This window comes from Zootoca vivipara, chromosome 10 (genome assembly GCF_965207765.1).
Source record: "Zootoca vivipara chromosome 10, rZooViv2.hap1.1, whole genome shotgun sequence".
Taxonomy (NCBI): Eukaryota; Metazoa; Chordata; class Lepidosauria; order Squamata; family Lacertidae; genus Zootoca; species Zootoca vivipara.
In genome coordinates this window covers 12702457-12721643 of record NC_142593.1, presented here as the reverse complement: position 1 = coordinate 12721643, position 19187 = coordinate 12702457, and positions in this window count along the sequence as shown.

The window sequence follows — 19187 nt, the reverse complement described above, 5'->3', positions numbered from 1 at the left end:
CATTCCATCACTTAAGTCTCCTCTCCACTATGTTTGTTGTTAATACCGCATTCTTGCCTGCTTTCCCTTTGTCACATGCTTATGATTTTTAAAAAAGCACTTGGAAGCAACACTACATGAAGCAGAATATGAATAACAATGCCGGTTTCCCCACTCCTTGGAACACCCCCAAGCCATGAGCCTTCCACAAGCCTTTGTTACATGTCCTCTTCAACTGGTTTATTTGTTTGCTGAATTTCTATATCACGCTTCACCCAAAGATCACGGCATGGTTTTCGCCTGGCTGAAATGTGTTGTTGAACTATGAAAGATAAATCCTTTTGCTTGTTTCAGAAATGGAGAGGGGCGTGTTTATAGAAACATTTGGATTTTGCATGGCTGGAATGTAGGTACGAATTCTCTCATCCATGGTGTCATCCACTTTTGGCCTCTGGCTCCAACCAAGCATTGTCATGTGGTCATGTGACACACACACCCCGAACATTGCTTCCGGACTAGAAAAATATTCTGCACCTGTTCTCTATGGACACTAATGTCCACTCTGGAGAGTGGAGTGTCATCTTCCTGAAAGGGTTAAAATTCGGAAGGTAAACTACATCTGTCTAAACTTCCCCCAAATGTTGTGGTAATGGAAATTTGCGGGAGGTAGTAGGGGAAGGAGAGTTCTACAACATGTTCATGTACTTCCTGTTTCAATTAGGGTTCCCATCCATTCATTTTGTAAAGACGTATTCCTATTGTCGGAGCACCTGTTTCAAGGAGAAGACATAGAGTGCATTCAGATGTGAGATTATTGTGTTAGGGGACCCTCAATTAAGTTCCACTGCCTGGCTCCCTCAATTTTAGCCAAATCATCTCCCCATAGTCTTCTGAAAGCAGTAGCTAAGTTGAAGCTTTGTTGTGAAATCACACAGTGATGAAACTTTTAATTATAAAGCAAAACTATAACTTAATTTAAATAACAGAAAACTGTGTTTTCACTTTACATAAAAGCAAACATCCATGCAGAACCAATGATAAGCTTTGTGCAATTTTTTTTCTCTTCATTCCACAACCATCTAGTTTCTTGAGTGATGCTGTTCCAAGACACATAATAAGGACAGAAAGCCATGTCTGGCTATATTTCTGTATGGATGAGTAAGGCTTTTAAAGGGTTTCCTTGACTCATCCAGGGATTCCTGGATGAACAAGGAAAGGTTAGGGATGAAATAATACCATTCATGAGGCTATTAAAGTATTGTTGACAGGCAAATGGAAATCATTTGCAACAGAAGTAGAAACTTGTTCAAGAAAGTGCTCTGCTTCAGCTTTTTCATTAAACCAAAACCAGAAATACCATTTTAGGAGAGGTTTGTGGCAAATCTTAAAAGGGTAAATGCCTGAAAGTAGGAAAACTTGGAAAAGTGGTCCTGAAAGAGTGAATCATGGAAATTTTTCAGCACTGTAGTAGCACATTAATAAAATGAATGCTAGCCTCAGAAATGTAAAAGACTCCAGACAAAGCTAATTGGCAAGATGATATAGCTGTTCATCTTGACATCAGCTGTGTTCAACAGAGTATTTTTGGTCACAACATTTAAAGCACTCTTACACCACTTTAACAGTCGTGACTTCCCTCAAATATTCTTACAGCTGTATGTTAAGGATGCTGGGAATTGTAGCTCTGTGAGAGGTCTCCAAAAAAATCTCAGAGAATGAGTTCTTTAAATGTGGTGTGTATGTGATCAACAGTGGAGGTATTTATAGCTTAGTGGGAATCCTCGCGTAGGTTTTTGGCATTGACCAGGGCTATCTTTATATTGGACAATACAAGGCTTCCATAACAATTAGCTTATTTGTGTAGGATATTTCATTGTCAAGGTTCTTCTGTGGATTAAGCTAATATTAATTGTGTGGCTGAGCTTAAAAAAGGTAAAGGACCCCTGACAGTTAAGTCCAGTCGCGGACGACTCTCGGGTTGTGGTGCTCATCTCGCTTTACTGGCCGAGGGAGCTGACGTTTGTCTGCAGACAGCTTCCAGGTCATGTGGCCAGCATGACTAAGCCGCTTCTGGCAAAACCAGAGCAGCACACGGAAACACAGTTTACCTTCCTGCCGGAGCGCTACCTATTTATCTACTTGCACGTTGACGTGCTTTCAGACTGCTAGGGTGACAAGAGCTGGGACTGAGCAATGGGAGCTCATCGCGCTGCAGGGATTCGAACCGCCGACCTTCTGATCGGCAAGCCCTAGGCTCAGTGGTTTACACCACAGCGCCACCCGCGTCCCTTGTGGCTGAGCTTCCTTTAGTTTATTTATTGTGTCATAGAAAGGAATCCCAAGGTGATTTACAAGAACAGCAAAGAATGAAGCAACGTAATAAAAAAATTGAAATACAAAACAAATATCCTAAAATGGTTCGTCCGAATTCACCAAAAACAAAAATATTCACCCCGACTGAGCACAATAATGAACACTGACAACAACCACTCTAAGCAGGACTACTGAAACTGTCGAAATGCCCAGCAAAACACACACACACACACACACACACACACACACACACACACACACAAACAAACATTACTGCCTCATGTCAGAGAGCCCTTTGCAGGCAAGTCTTAACAGTTGCACTGATATAATAAATCTCATACGAGGGATTGCATGTACTGAAATGAAATGAAATGAGGAAAAACTGGGTTAGGAGACTACTTCATTTTGATTTTACCAAATATGGGAGTATCATGAGACCCAGACCTCAAATATAATTGTAAATTCACTTGCAAGTCTATAGGATATAGTTAGGATATTGGTAAGAAGGGGAGATGTCTAAAAACAAAATCCTGCTTTGTTCAAAATGCAGCTTTGATTGTAGCTTTCTTTCTCCCCCCATTACCTAGCTAACAATTATCCATCCTGAAAATTGAAATATTTTGAAAGACATTTCCTCATTTCAGGAAAGCTCTTAAAAGCCAAGCCAAGCTAAATAGTTCCAAATGTGTTTCATTTCTACAGATAGGGCAGGAAGATTAACGGGGAAGTTCCTCCCCATCCTTCTTAGCAGTATCATTATTAGTTTATAACCCATGGCAATCTCTTAATGTCTTGAGTTCTAAATTGGATTTCTTAGAACTGGCCTCTTTTATCAAGAAGGATGCGTAACTTCATGAATGAAAATTCTGGGCTCCATTCCTGTTTTAGAAAAATTGATTATTATTTTTTACAATTTGAACCATTAATTGATGCAAGTAAAAAATTGCAGAAGCAAATTCCTTTGCTGGAACCTCAAAGTGAAGAACACTAAGGCAAGAGTTGAATGGAAATATCAGCTCGGGAGACAGAGGAACAGGAGAAGGGGAGCTGTGTTTTTTTAAAACCACTGACTTGGAGGGGCTTATCGAACTCCTTCACAATTCTTCTATTAAACAGTAATGTCCTATATAAACATGTGCTGTAGTGGCCTGCACACTGTCAAATGGTTGGGCATGTACTTTTTAAATTGCTGCCTTTAGCAAGTCAAGGAAAAGGGTGGGTTGTTTTGAAACATCTGAGGAGTAGTCAGGGCAGAGGTCCTTCCAGGGCAGAGGTCCTTCCAGCTATTTTGGGACTACAATTCCCACCATGCCTGACCACTGGTTCTGTTAGCTAGGGATGATGGGAGTTGTAGTCCCAAAACAGCTGGAGGGCCAAGTTTGGCCATCACTGATCTACAGTGAAACATTGAGCCATTATACTAGAGCCAAGGTGGTTGTGTCCACGACATACAAAATACCTTCTTAGGTAATACACAGTGCAGCTCTGCCGACCTCAGTTGCCTTGGACCATTACAGAGGGAGCAACTTCAGTGTGGTTTAGGCTAATAGAACATATCATTAATTCTGTCAATAGCTGCAAAGGGAGAAACGTAGAAGAAGGAAAGCACAACCTTAGACACAGAGCCAAAGCAGGCAGCATGTGGGAAGTCTGTGATCAAATTTCCTCATCCTCTCCTTCCCCTGCTTGTCTGGGGCATAAAATACCGTACTGTGTCGTAGAATTGCAGAGCTCGAAGGCTCATCTTGGAGAATCCCCTATAATGCAGGAATGCTCAAACTCACAACCTTAAGATTAAGGGTCTCATGCCGTAGTGACTGAGCTACCCTGGACGTAATATTCTGGAGCAAGATGGTAGCCACTCCATTGGACAGCTGGGTTTTTGAGATGGCACCACAGCTGTATGGCAGCATCCATACAGTTTTGTTTTATTTATTTATTTGCTAGTCTATTACGACGCAAACTGCACACCTGTGATCATGACTGGTGTTCCTTGGTTGTGCACCTGTTCCTTGGTTGTGCACAGGTTCTACACCTGTGGGACTGCACCTGTGATTGATAGGCAGGAAAGGAGCCAGAATAAAACTCTGACCTCTAATAGATCCTGTGTGGCTAACTCAAAAATTCCTCGAGGCAAATGTAAGAAGAGGAATCCAATGCACCAGAGGCTGCTTTGCAGAAAAATAAAATCAAAAGTCTCTATATTGCTTATTCCTGTGACCATATGCACAGGGAGAGGGAATCTTTGTTTTCTTCTTTTCTTCAGCAAACTGTACATACTATGACTTCATATTTACATGATGTGCTAAGCATTAACCATGGAAACAATGATATAATATCAAAAACCACCAGGTTTATTTAGCTAGATGTACTGGTCTGGTGTGAGTCTAGTGAACTATGTGATTCACTAATGGACAGAGAAAATGGAATGGATAAATACGACTCTGGATTTTCCATTTTTCTCTTAGATTCCTGCATTGCAAGGGATTGGGCTAGATCAGGGGTCAGCTAACTTTCAGCCGTGGGCTGGTCCACCGCCCCTCAGACCATGGGGGGTGGACTATATTTTTGGGGAAAATAATAATGAATGAATCCCTATGCCCCACAAATAACCCAGAGATGCATTTTAAATAAAAGGACACATTCTACTCATGTAAAAACACGCTGATTCCTGGACCATCTGTGGGACGGATTGAGAAGGCGATTGGGCCGGATCTGGCCCCCGGGCCATGGACTAGATAGCCCTTGGGGTGAGAAGACAAGTTTTATTTGCTGATACTGAATTATGCCTTACATTTTTGACAGTGTTCCGGTGGTGCCTAAAGTCATTCCGTAGCAGGCTTACCAGTGTATGTTTTGTTTGGAGATTTCCATTGAGCCAGAGTTGGGGAAAGGATTATTTTAACAAAATATGCTCCATGTAAGAGCAGCAGTGGGAGTACGCATGTGTGCAAGTACACTGATCTACAAACCATATGGGAAGACATCAAATGTGCTTGCTGGTGTTTTCTTACTAAAAATGCATTTATTCAGTTATTCTGGTTTGATGTGAAATCCAGAATAAACATGAATAATACCGAGGAATCCGTTTCTCTATAAAACCCATTTTAAGTAACTGGTCCAAATAGAACAGAAGATTTGTTATCAAACTATGTCCCAGACCATGTCTGGAAGATGAGATATTAAAGAAAAGACATACACACGCCTTGGATGAGAATAATGTTCATATCTTGGAAATAGGAAAAAGGATATCGTCGCATCTTTACACACTGATACATTTTGTAGGCCCTTCACTTTAGATGGCTGGGTTTGTGTGACAAATTCACTGCAGTCATTCTCTGAAGATGAATTTATATGTTTCCTCACTTGCTGAGAGGTGTTTAGAAAGAATAATCTGAATCAGCAGTTGCTTTCAGGTACTGTATCTGATATTTGCTCACCATGACAGCATTGTATCAGATTAGATTTTGTAATATCTTTTATGTAAATATCTTGCCCTGAGAAAGTCTGGGTGGACAGTGTGTGTTTCATTGGTCATTTAAGGAGATAAGCAGATGACCTTTCCAGATGTTTGCAACAATATTAAAGAGTTGGTGTGGTACAGTTTACTAAGGTTTCAATCTTATGAACAGCTACTGTACTAGGAAGTAAGTCCCACGGAAAGTAATTCTGGTGGTGGGGATATTACTGTATTATTAGCACAGATCCATCAGATATATTCAGAATTAATTATATCAACCAAGGGCAGACACCCTTTCTTTAAGCAAAGGGATTTGTGAATGTGTGAATGTGTTCCTACGTTGCTGATACACTCTCATGCTGTGGCAGTGTTTCTTGCAGTGGGGAGCCACATAATTTGGAGGATACATTACCAGATGGTGACAGCAGTCACGAAATTAAAAGACGCCTGCTTCTTGGGAGAAAAGCAATGACAAACCTAGACAGCATCTTAAAAAGCAGAGACATCACCTTGCCGACAAAGGTCCGTATAGTTAAAGCTATGGTTTTCCCAGTAGTGATGTATGGAAGTGAGAGCTGGACCATAAAGAAGGCTGATTGCCGAAGAATTGATGCTTTTGAATTATGGTGCTGGAGGAGACTCTTGAGAGTCCCATGGACTGCTAGAAGATCAAACCTATCCATTCTTAAGGAAATCAGCCCTGAGTGCTCCCTGGAAGGACAGATCGTGAAGCTGAGGCTCCAATACTTTGGCCACCTCATGAGAAGAGAAAACTCCCTGGAAAAGACCCTGATGTTGGGAAAGATTGAGGGCACTAGGAGAAGGGGACGACAGAGGACAAGATGGTTGGACAGTGTTCTCGAAGCTACGAACATGAGTTTGACCAAACTGCGGGAGGCAGTGCAAGACAGGAGTGCCTGGCGTGCTCTGGTCCATGGGGTCACGAAGAGTCGGACACGACTAAACGACTAAGCAACAACAACATTACCAGAACCTCCATGATAGCTGGATAGATTTTTTTTGGGGGGGGTTACAGGGTCAGGAAAAAAACTTAACACAGCAACCCATTGAATGTCTACTTAGAAGTATGCCCCACTGAGTTTAATTGCATTTCCTCCCAGGTGTGTATAGGGTTGTGGCTTTTTAGAAGAATGCAAACTTTCAGAAAAACCTGCTGCCCCGTTTCAACTCTTTCCTAGTTTCATACAGGACAGGAGAATAAAATATCTTTATTGTTTTTACTACTGGAAGGAATTGTGTCTGTAGGCAGTTTTGCCCATGTGCCCATTTCACACAGTGTTATATAAATCTCAGATAGACCAAGTTTTCCCTACACCTAGCAGCCTATTTATAAAACTGCAAAGAGTTTGTATGCTTGTACGTCACTGCTTCACAACAGCATGGTCAGAAAGACTGCAGAGGGAGTTGTCAGGTCAATTGCTAATGGTTTTGAAATGCCTTTCCCTGAACTTGAAAGAATTCTGGGTTTCATTACTTCACTCTTTCCTCTCTCGTGTACTTTTGTTTGAAACCCTCAGCTGAAAAGGAACAGAAGAAACACAGCCGACTCCCTTCTGTGGAAAAAGCAAAGCCAGCTGCACTACCAACGTCTGTCTCCTTCCTTAAGTGAAGCACACAGGTCCCCTGATGGGCGGAAAGCAGGAATAACGAGAAATGGGCAGTCTTTACATTAACAAAAATGGACCTGGTGGTGTGCCAGGTAAAAATAACTGTGTAGCTTTTGCTAGCATTCAGAGAGTATGTTCTTTTGGAGAATAACGTTCCGTTCTTTTCCTGCTCCAGTTTGGGGTCCCAGTTTTCGACTGCTACATTTGCTTCTTTCACAGTCACACAAAGGCAAATGGTGTTGGCCGATATAGAAAAACAAAAAAACAAAAACCACATTAGGCTAATACATTTATTAGGCCAATCCAAATAATACAACACAGGGTACCAGCTTTTCAATGCTCCAGAACTTTGCATCAACCTAGTCAATAAGCAAAGGGCAGGGGGATGTGTTCACAGCAGTATTCAAGGCAGCACGCAGAGAAGTGAAACCTCTCACATGCATACACTTAAAGCCAAAAATAATACAAGCATCAGCCTGAGGACACAAGCAGAGCCCTCTTGAATCTGCCCAGTGATCCATCTAGTCCAGAATCCCCTTTTCCACAGGGACCAATCAGTTGCCTCTGGCAAGCCTGCTAGCAGAGCCAGAAGGTAGGAACCATCTCCCATTGCTGCTCCTCAGCAACTAGTTTTCAGTTGTTGTTGCTGTTTAGTCGTTTAGTCGTGTCTGACTCTATGTGACCAGAACACGCCAGTTTTCAGTAGCATACTCAAATACCTCAAAGCAGTGAGGTGATTCCACAAGAGGAGCATAGCTACTACAAACCTATTGCCAGGCTAGAAACCTCCAACAGTGTCTTTCATTGTTCCACATCAGAGCCTCCTTGCACATCGTGTTAGTAAGAGTGCATAGAATTACATAGTTTGGAGAGGGTACTGATGGCCTGAAGGAGCATCTCCACTCCTCATTGTTCAGCCCGGACACTGAGGTCCAGCTCCGAGGGCCTTCTGGCAGTTCCCTCACTGCGAGAAATGAGGTTACAGGGAACCAGGCAGAGGGCCTTCTCAGTAGTGGCGCCCGCCCTGTGGAACGCCCTCCCATCAGATGTCAAGGAAAGAACTATCTGACTTTTAGAAGACTTTTATAAGGCAGCCCTGTTTAAGGAAGTTTTTAACTGTTTGATGTTCTATTGTGTTTTTAATATTCTGCTGGGAGCTGCCCAGAGTGGCTGGGGAAACCCAGCCAGATGGGTGGGGTATAATTATCATCATCATCATCATCATCATCATCATCATCATCATCTTTTCCACCCAGGAACCCCAGAGTTGGAACATCTCCAATAGCTATCAAGCTTGCACTTGAAGACATGCAACAAGAGATCATCCACCACCCCTTTATTTTATTTAACAAAATTCATATACAGTGGTACCTCAGATTAAGTACTTAATTGGTTCCAGAAGTCCATACTTAACCTGAAGCATACTTAACCTGAAGCGAACTTTCCCATTGAAAATAATGGAAAGTGGATTAATCCGTTCTAGACGATGAAACCCCCCCCCCAAAAAAACCCAGCAATTTAACACAAATTTTACTGTCTAACGAGACCATTGATCCATAAAATGAAGGCAATAATCAATGTACTGAACTATAAAATAAATAAGAGTATTTTAGATGAAAAAAATTAACATTTACAGTACTGTACAGTGGTACCTCGGGTTAAGTACTTAATTGGTTCCGGGGTGAAAAGTACTTAATCTGAGTGGCGATAGCATGCACGAAGCGTCAACAGAAAGCCTCTAAGTACTATGCCTTCAGAGCAGTGCCATTTTTTTTCTAGAAAAAGAGGTCTGGAACTCATCTCATTGAATAGCAATGGCGCCTACCTGAGAGATGCTGGAACTCACCTGAGAAGCGCCGGGACTGAGTTTCGTCAGGTACCCCCTGAAAGCCCTGCTTCAGAGTAATATGTCCTGCCTAGGAAATAAGGCTCTGCCTTCAAAGTGTGCACCCATCACATTTCCCAGTGACTATGTGTCTTTGCTGGAAAATAGCCACATTTGAAACCTTTTCTACTTGACATCTGCTTGCTTCATAAGATGCAGGTATGAGCCCACTACTATCTGCTTGCCTGCATCTGCCAACCAATCTTTAAGCTGCTTGTTGGCTAGCCGGCCATAATTTAGTGCTGTTCTAGTTTTGCACCGCATCATCATGCGGTTTTCCCTCTGCTCTGTGCCGACCTCGTATCTTGCTGCAAGTATTTCGTAGCATAATCTTACCTTGCGGGCTGTTCTCTCATGGAGGGGATTATACACAGCTCCCATTAATACTAATGGAGTTATATGCATCAGTGGTTCCAGAGACTATAAAATGTATGCACGTCACACTCCTCCAAAGTATAATCCCATTGAATAGTGTCGGTACATTTGTGTTTCTCACAGCAAATTATACTGAGAGAAAGGCAACTGTTTTGTACGATGCTGAGATCCACTCATGTAATTTTTATCTTATTTTGCAGCTCGTGATTATATTAGGATGGGCACACATTCACAGAGCCACGTTTTCAAAACAGTTTTGCATAAATTCAGTGCTGATAAAGAATGCTCTGCTTTGGGGGTTATTTTATTTCCAAGTAACTTGATTCAGTAATCCCCTTTCCTGACTGCCTCAACAAAAGCTATCTCGGCCCCAGGGAGTCTTCCATAAACGTCCATTGTTAGTTTCAATAGGTAAGCCAAAGAACAGAAACAGACTCAGAAGCCGTAAAATGCTTCAGTGCAAGGGGTGGTTAAAAAAATACCTGACTGAAGAGAATCAGAAGATTGGACAATTAGCTTGTTAGAAATCTCAAAGCTATATGCATGGCATCATCTTCAAAAATTATCATACTGAAAGGAACAACATTATTCATGAAGATCAAGCAGGGTTCAGAGGAGGATACAGGTTTTTTTTTTTTTTACAGTACCATGGATCCACATTTTAAACTAAACCATATTATAAGGAAATATACTAAGACCAGTAAGAATAGTCTATGTAGCTTTTATTGATATTTCTGCTGCATTTGACTCTGATGGTTGAAATAGGCTGTGGGAGAAATTTCAGTTTGCCAACATTGACTGCAGACATCTGCTATTGACCCAAGAACTATATGTTGTTGTTGTTTAGTCATTTAGTCATGTCCAACGCTTCGTGACCCCATGGACCATAGCACACCAGGCACTCCTGTCTTGCACTGCCTCCCGCAGTTTGGTCAAACTCATGTTCGTAGCTTCGAGAACACCGTTCAACCATCTCATCCTCTGTCGTCCCCTTCTCCTAGTGCCCTCAATCTTTCCCAACATCAGGGTCTTTTCCAGGGAGTCTTCTCTTCTCATGAGGTGGCCAAAGTATTGGAGCCTCAGCTTCACAATCTGTCCTTCATGGATCAATGCCTTGTCGTGGCGAAGGGGCTTGAATAACTCAGAGAAGCTATGAGCTATGCCATGCAGGGCCACCCAAGATGGACAGGTCATAGTGGAGAGTTTTGACTAAATGTGATCCACCTGGAGAAGGAACTGGCAAGCCACTCCAGTATCCCTGCCAAGAAAACTCCATGGACAAAGACAACAGGCATATAAAAGAACTATATAGCAACACAGAAATGAGGGTCAGAGTAGTTTTAAATGGTGGCAGGACTAAGGATGATTATGATGATGTATTTATTATATTCCGTCCATCTGACCAAGTTGCCCAGTCACCCTGGGTAGCTTCCAACAAAAATAAAGGAATAATAACAGCAACAAACATTAAAAGCTTTCTTGGAGTGTCTGGAAGTGATTGGAGGATGGATGGCAGCTAACAGATTGAGGTTGAATCCTGACAAGACAGAAGTACTTTTCTTGGGGGGACAAGGGGTGGGCAGATGTGGGGGACTCCCTGGTCCTGAATGAGGTAACTGTGCCCCTGAAGGACCAGGTGCGCAGCCTGGGAGTCATTTTGGACTCACAGTTGTCCATGGAGGTGCAGGTCAATTCTGTGTCCAGGGCAGCTGTCTACCAGCTCCCTCTGGTATGCAGGCTGAGACCCTACCTGCCTGCAGATTGTCTCGCCAGAGTGGTGCATGCTCTGGTTATCTCCCGCTTGGACTACTGCAATGTGCTCTATGTGGGGCTACCTTTGAAGGTGACCCAGAAACTACAACTAATCCGGAATGCGGCAGCTAGACTGGTGAACAGGAGTGGCAGCTGAGGCCATATAACACTGGTTGTGAAAGACCTACAATGGCTTCCAGTACATTTCCAAGCACAATTCAAAGTGTTGGTGACGACCTTTAAAGCCCTAAACAGCCTCGACCCAGTATACCTGAAGGAGCGTCTCCACCCCCATCGTTCAGCCCGGACACTGAGGTCCAGCTCTGAGGGCCTTCTGGCAGTTCCCTCCCTGCGAAAAGTGAGGTTACAGGGAACCAGGCAGAGGGCCTTCTCTGCAGTGGCACCCACCCTGTGGAATGCCCTCCCGTCAGATGTCAAGGAAATAAACAACTATCTGACTTTTAGAAGACATCTGAAGGCAACCCTGTATCGGGAATTTTTAATGTCTAATGTTTTACAATTTTTATGTGCTGTAGGCTACCCAGAGTGGCTGGGGAAACCGAGCCAGATGGGTGGGGTATAAATAATAAACTTCTTCTTCTTCTTCTTCTTCTTCTTCTTCTTCTTCTTCTTCTTCTTCTTCTTCTTCTTCTTCTTCTTCTTCTTCTTCTTCCAAGGAGTGAAACAAGGTTGTGTTCTGGTTCCTACTACGTATTTTTAACATTTATATTAATAATTGTGTGCCATGTTAGCCAATGCAAACTCCCCCTCTCCAATATTTAGGAACAGAAATATCTTAGTCTTGGTTTATGCAGATTAGTGCTCCTCTTTCTTTCCTGATTGGGCCTCAAAAATTACTTGGAGGTGTTCAGCACTTACTGTAACTGGAAAACCTACAAAAAAATTACTCTAAGACCAAGTTTGTTATTTTTGGCAGAAACAGCCCTAGGCATAGGATAGTGCTTTGATCCGCAGGCTCTAGAACAGGCTTCCTCAACCTCGGCCCTCCCGATGTTTTGGACTACAATTCCCATCATCTCTGACCACTGGTTCTGTTAGCTAGGGATCATGGGAGTTGTAGACATTTGAGGAAGCCTGCTCTAGAATAAACTCACTCATTTCAATACCTGCATGTACTCTTTAATGAAACCCATATGAAATCATATGGAGGCAATGAAAGTCAAAATACAGAAAACCATAAGGGCATTGATGAAGTTTGTTAACAATAATGTCCTAAAGATATTTGGTAGCAAAGTGCTTAATCAAATGTTCTACGGTGCTGAAATCTGGGACTATAATTCAAACTCTAATAAAGTTTTGGAAACTCTGCAGAATATTTCCTTTCCAGAAGCTATATTTGCTACCATCAGGAATATCAACAGTTTTTCTTTGTACAGAATCCGGTTGGCCAACAATTAAGGCAAGAGTGGATTGCACTCAGTCAAAATATATTTTAAAAATTGCTGCTATGCCTATTGAGCATTTTCCTGCTCTGTGATATATGGAATTGGGTGGTAAGCAGCTCTTGAAAGCAGCTTGTCAATTTAGACTAATATTATTTTCCTGAACTGAGCTCTGCTTTGACCGTAAATAAGTGTCTTCTAAGCAATTGGCTCTTCTGGATAGAATCCAGAAGGAATCTGCAACTAACTAGAAACACCACATTTCCTCCTTGGCATCTGCTCTTCAGAACAGAGCATTTTGGAGCTGGTTATCTGACCAAACTCTCACCAGCTTCCTTAAGAAATGCCTTTAGTGGTGTCCACTGCAATCTGAGGTGGCTCCTACAACTGTCAAAGCTGTTTTCTTTTAATATGCTCAGTAGACGAATCATAAATTATTGCTGTGTTCATTTTCAACAGTATTGCCTGAACAGATCATTAGCTGGATGAGAAATATGCCTTGTTAATGATTTAATAACAATACACCCATAAGTCGTCTTATATGTTTCTGACCCAATATTGACATTCTAATTTGATCTTCGGGCATTGACAACTGTGGGGAACAAATATGAGACACCTTTAATCGTTCAGGTAATTTCATTTTATACAAGCAAATGTCAGGTGTCAAATTCATAATTAACTGAGCAAACGCCGTCTTCCAGAACACTGACGGCAGAAATTATGGATAAAATAGCTTTTTTTCTAATTAAGTGATTATCACTGATGACATTTTTAGCAAATAAAAAGGGCAGTAATGACAGTTTTGTGAAGCTGCTAAGATTACCACTAATAATGTAACATCTGTTGGAACTTTATATGAAAATTCCTCTAATTAAAAAAGAGAAAGCGAGAGAACAGATGAAGGATTGCAAGTTGTAAAATTCATCTCTCTGTCCCATCCCATGTGCAGAATGCTGGTTGATGGTGTGTTGATAAATTGCTGATTATACCCATCAGAGTTCTGCAGTTGCAAAGTTACGTTACCTTTCACTTGTTCCCAATGACTAGAACAGAATCTTTCCTAATTCCATCTGCACTGCTGGAACATGACACACCAGCGGAGCAATATCCCTTTGCTGGCAGGACACAAGATGGCCACAGCAAGGTGGAAAACTGGATAAAGTTGGGTTCGGTTCGGTACTCACATCTTGTATATCAAGACACTTGGCTCGGAGTTATATCACCCATTCTCCATGTTCAGAGAACTAGAAGCACATGATAAGGAGTTTGGGTAATGACTTAGTGCAAAAGGACAGACAGATAACGCCTGTCTTCCCAGAACTCTGAAAGGTAGTAGTTCTGCTGTATGCCGTTAGGTGGCGCTTTACAAACACTACTGTTTTGCAAAGAGGCAGCGCACGCATTCTACTAACGCTCACCTCCCCAAGATGCTTTGCGCGCATCGGCTTCATTTGTGCGGTACTGCGCAGGTACCCTGTCTTCTCCATTCCCCTCCCTCCTCCCTTTTATCTCCCATCGGTGATAAAATTACAGACTTCAGGGCATCAGCACGCAAGGACTACAAGAAACTTGGAGATAAGGCAATGAAAAAGATCCTTCCATTTGCAACCACATATCGGTGTGAGCAAGCATTTTCTTCCATGTGTTTCATGAAAAACAAATATAGGAATCGGCTTGACATGCGGTCGGATTTCAGAGTGAAAGTTTCAAGTTTGGAACCTAATATTTCAGAAATAATGGACTCAAAGGACAGATTTAACTCATCTCATTAGGAACTGAAAATTAAAACTAACTGTATACTGATGGAGTACTCTGTTATAACTGTAAAAAACCTATAAATATAAAATATAAAAAGACTCTTAATTTGGCTCTCACTTTTTAATTTTAGGATTAGGAATTAATGGGGGTCCTTGTCACAATAGCGGCTCGATGAGGGGCCCTCGAGAAAATTTTGTTGGGAAAACATCTAATTTCTGTTATTCTCTTTGGTTTTTGAGACACAAGCCTTAATGGACAGGATGTGTTTCCTAATATTGATTTATTAGAATGACGCTGAAGCACCTTAAAGCATTAGTAAGCCGAGAGCAGCTTGCAGTTTGATGAATTCCTTAAGTTTTATGAGGTTATGTAACCTGAATTTTAATAGCTCTAAGTGCTAAAAAAAAAAAACCCTGTAAAACTATCACCCAGTTCGCACAAGTGAAACACTTTCTGTCTCTTCATCTGCTCTCACTTGAAAAGTAAGACACAGAAGGGATGGCTGTTTTTATTTCATGGCTGATTTGAAGACATGCGGCCTTTGATGTAGGATTTTTCAAGATTTTTGCAGGGAGAGGTTTTTTGGTTTTTTTATTACATATTAAAAAACCAATTCTGTGGGGAAGAGGCATGGACGAAAGGATGAATGTCATTTGGATGACATTAACTGGCAGATTAAAGGAGCACAAGACAAGGTTTGAAAAAGTTGAACACAGTCCTAAATAGTCTCAGAGGCTCTTCCAATTCTTTATTGTTCTGACTTAAGAAGAGCAGAATTTGAGAAATACCTGAAAGTGATATTCATTCCCTCTTCCTGCCTACACACACACACACACACACACACACACACACACACACACACACTGTAATCTCTGTGAAGGAGAATTAGTGTAAAAAGTTGTGAGACACCATACTATATTTAGTTATGTTGAAGTCTACCCCCTACCCCTGGCTCACATCAAAAGCCATCAAATCTGACAATTCTTGTGGAATATTTAAAAAACCCAAGTGGGTAGCTGAACCTGTTTATCTGCCCTTGTTCATTCCCTGAGCCCTCTCACTTATAGCCTTACCTGGCAGAAGGGAAGGAGTAACAAACTACAAGAAAGAAGATTCCACCTAAACATTAGGAAGAACTTCCTGACAATAAGAGCTGTTTGGCAGTGGAATTTGCTGCCAAGGAGTGTGGTGGAGTCTCCTTCTTTGGAGGTCTTTAAGCAGAGGCTTGACAGGCATATGTCAAGAATGCTTTGGTGGTGTTTCCTGCTTCGCAGGGGGTTGGACTGGATGGCCCTTGTGGTCTCTTCCAACTCTATGATTCTATGATTCTAGGTGTTGAGGAAGATCTATTACCACACAGGGGAGACCCTTTACATCAGGCTTTCCCAAACCTAGGTCTCCAGCTGTTTTTGAACTACAACTCCCATCATCCTTGACCATCGGCCCCACTAGCTAGGGGTGATGGGAGTTGTAGTCTAACAACAGCTGGAGAATCGAGTTTAGGAAACCCAAGCTGACCCAACCACCAGGTAAAATGGAGTGGATGCCTCAAGCAGCTGATCTGACAGCAGCAAATTTTTACAATAATGTATTATTGCTGAATTTGCCTGCCAGGTAGGAGCAGAGGTGCTGGTGGGAGTTTCTGCCTAAGTTCCCTGGAATAACTTAATCGGCCTTTAGTGCTAGGCTCCTTTGGTGTTATATTCCTATGGATCTGGAGAACTGCTATTTGCTGTTCTAATTCAGATAGCGAGATGCCTTGGGTCAGCCCCGGTCAGCCCTCATGGCAGGGATCCAGCTGTTGTCCATCTGGCAGCAACCAGAAAGAGGCCCTTCTCTCACCATACTCTGGAAAGGCACTGTCCCAGAAATAAGCCACATGCCAGCACTACTGCAATTTTGATGCACGTTGAATATCTTATTTACCTTGGCCTTTGCTGGTTCATCAGCCATCATGAGTTTACATTTCTTTGTGTTAGCACTCCGTAGCCGGGGGCCAGGTGTTAGTCTGCCCCCCATAGCTAACAGAAGCTAGAGCAAATTGCAATTGCCTTCAGCTTGAAGAACAACACACAGGAATCAATAAGTAGTGTTTATCTACTTTAATATGGCAAGGGAGATACAGCATTGCGTCCGGCATCTTGCATAGCTGAAAGAGAAAGTGTACAGAGTACAGTGAAAACCATCACGTGAGCATAGGGAGATAAGAACTTCCCTTCTCCTGGGAACAAACCCAATAACTACACTAGCCTGGCTCAAGCTCGCCAGTGCATAGGAATCCTAACACTTTGGACTACTGATTGTATTTGGGTTTTAATTTTATTGTGATTGCATAACATTCCCTCTGACATTTCTCCCATGAAAATAAGGACATTCCATTCCACAACGATAATTTTACTATTTATACCCCATACATCTTACTGGGTTCCCCCAGCCACTCTGGGCAGGTTCCAACATAGATAAAAACGTAACAAAACATTAAACATTTAAAGATTTCGCTATACAGGATTGCCTTCAGAGGGCTCAGGGGTCGGATAACTCCATACCCTCCAACATTTCTCCAATGAAAATAGGGAGATCCTAGGGAAAAGTGGGACATTCCAGGATCAAATCAGAAACCAGAGCTGCTTCTCTAAATCAGGGACATCTCTGGAAGATAGGGACACTTCTAGGGTCTTGTTTAATGCCTGGAGAATAAACCTTTTCATGCCAGAGGCCCCAGGTACAAACCCTGGAATCTCCAGGTAGGGCTGGAAAGGTTCCTGTCTAAAACCTTGGGAAACCACAGCCACAGTAAAAAAATATTGAACTAGACGGAGCAGTAATTTGCCTCCGTATAAGGACACTTCTTTAATTGCCCTGAGCTATGAATTCTTCTCACACTGGATACGCCACACGGTGTACTACCACCAAAGATTTGCACCGTATTGACTTATAATGAACTAAGAACTCCCCTATATGCTGTACTTTAAAATAATAGTAAGATTTTTTAAAGGGCAAAAATCAATGTGACATAACAAGTATCTAGTGCTCTAAATAGAGCAGAGTTAATTAATCCTCCTCCTTATGAGTGGGAGGCTTTTTTGTGTGCTCCATTTTATGATGATAATAATATGAGACAATTCTCCTGACATGTGGATCATCATAACACATGCAATTCAAACTGTAAATCCTAGGTGTCAATCCATTTCCATCTCAGTTCCAGGTCTGTAGGTTTCTCCTGATCCATTTTTTGGGACCCACAGCCTGAGGGACAAACTACATGTTACACCCAAGCCTTAATGAAAAACAAGATGGAGGAACCTGCAATTCTTAATGAAGGAGTGGTGAGGGGAGAGAGAGGCCAGGAAGCTTACATATCTGAAAAGTGACTCCTGGACCAACTCCAACTTGCAACCTAGCCAATCAGCATTGGGGTAGGTTGCTCTGCCACCCAAAACATATATTTTCATTGGACTTTGACAAACTGACAAATTTTGATTGGCCAAGACCGGTATTGCGGTATTTTCTTACGAAAAGCACACAGGCTTCCTCTGCTACTGTTCTGCCTGTTAGGTCAGCATACAGTCTGCCAGAGAAGTTGGGCGCCCCATCTCAAGAGGACATAGCAGTTTGGAGTAATGTCCGGGCGTAGTTGGAGACCATTGAATCGAAACGCATGAAGGCAAATATGGCCTTCATTACATTTCCTTCAAATCCCTTCTAAAGTGTGTGGGTTTTTTGGGTGGTTGTTGTTTCTACATGCATTTTGGCCTAGACTCTGAATCTCTATCCCCTACTGTAGTGAAGTACACATAATGATATGGTTGCCACGTGTCCTCTTTTTCCAGGACACGTCCTCTTTTTCAGGGGTAAAATTTCTGTCCAGGTCGATTTTTTAAAATTTGCCAAAATGTCTCTACTTTCTAGATAAGACATAGACATAACTGGTGACTGAAGACTTGCTTTCCTCTTCTCTTCTTCTGCCCCAGCCCCCAAGCAATATATCACACCTTCTATAGCCGACATATAGTAGGGGTATTTAAAATGAGAGTCGTTGTGGCATCCTCTTTTTTGCTCTTCAAAATGTGGCAACCCTACGCAATGATATTTGCCGCCTTTCACCCCTTCCTACCAGCAGTGGTGTTTTGTTTTTAGGAAATGTTATTGGTGTGTTTTATTCTTTTTATGCAAATTGCTTAGAAATTTTTATTATATTAAGCAATAAATAATTGCCATACATGAATGAATGAATGAATGGCAGAATGGTAGTGGCATCCGCCCAGTGGCAGGGCTTTGCACTTGCCAGTATGGTGGTGAGGTGTGTGAGGTAGTGGCAAAGTTGAAGGAGCTCTACAACTTCACCAATACTTTACTTCAACCTTTCCCATCTCATTGAACAGCAGCAGCACTGCTGCCAGGAGTACAGAACTACAAGTCTGTCCCCCACCCCACCCCATGCCACTGCCGCCCCCTGTCCCCACATTCCTCTGTCTTCCTCAGTTATTTTCCCATTGTCTATTTTATATTGTGAAGGGACACAGGTGGCGCTGTGGGCTAAACCACTGAGCCTAGGGCTTGCTGATCAGAAGGTCGGCGGTTCGAATCCCTGTGACGGGGTGAGCTCCTGTTGCTTGGTCCCAGCTCCTGCCAAC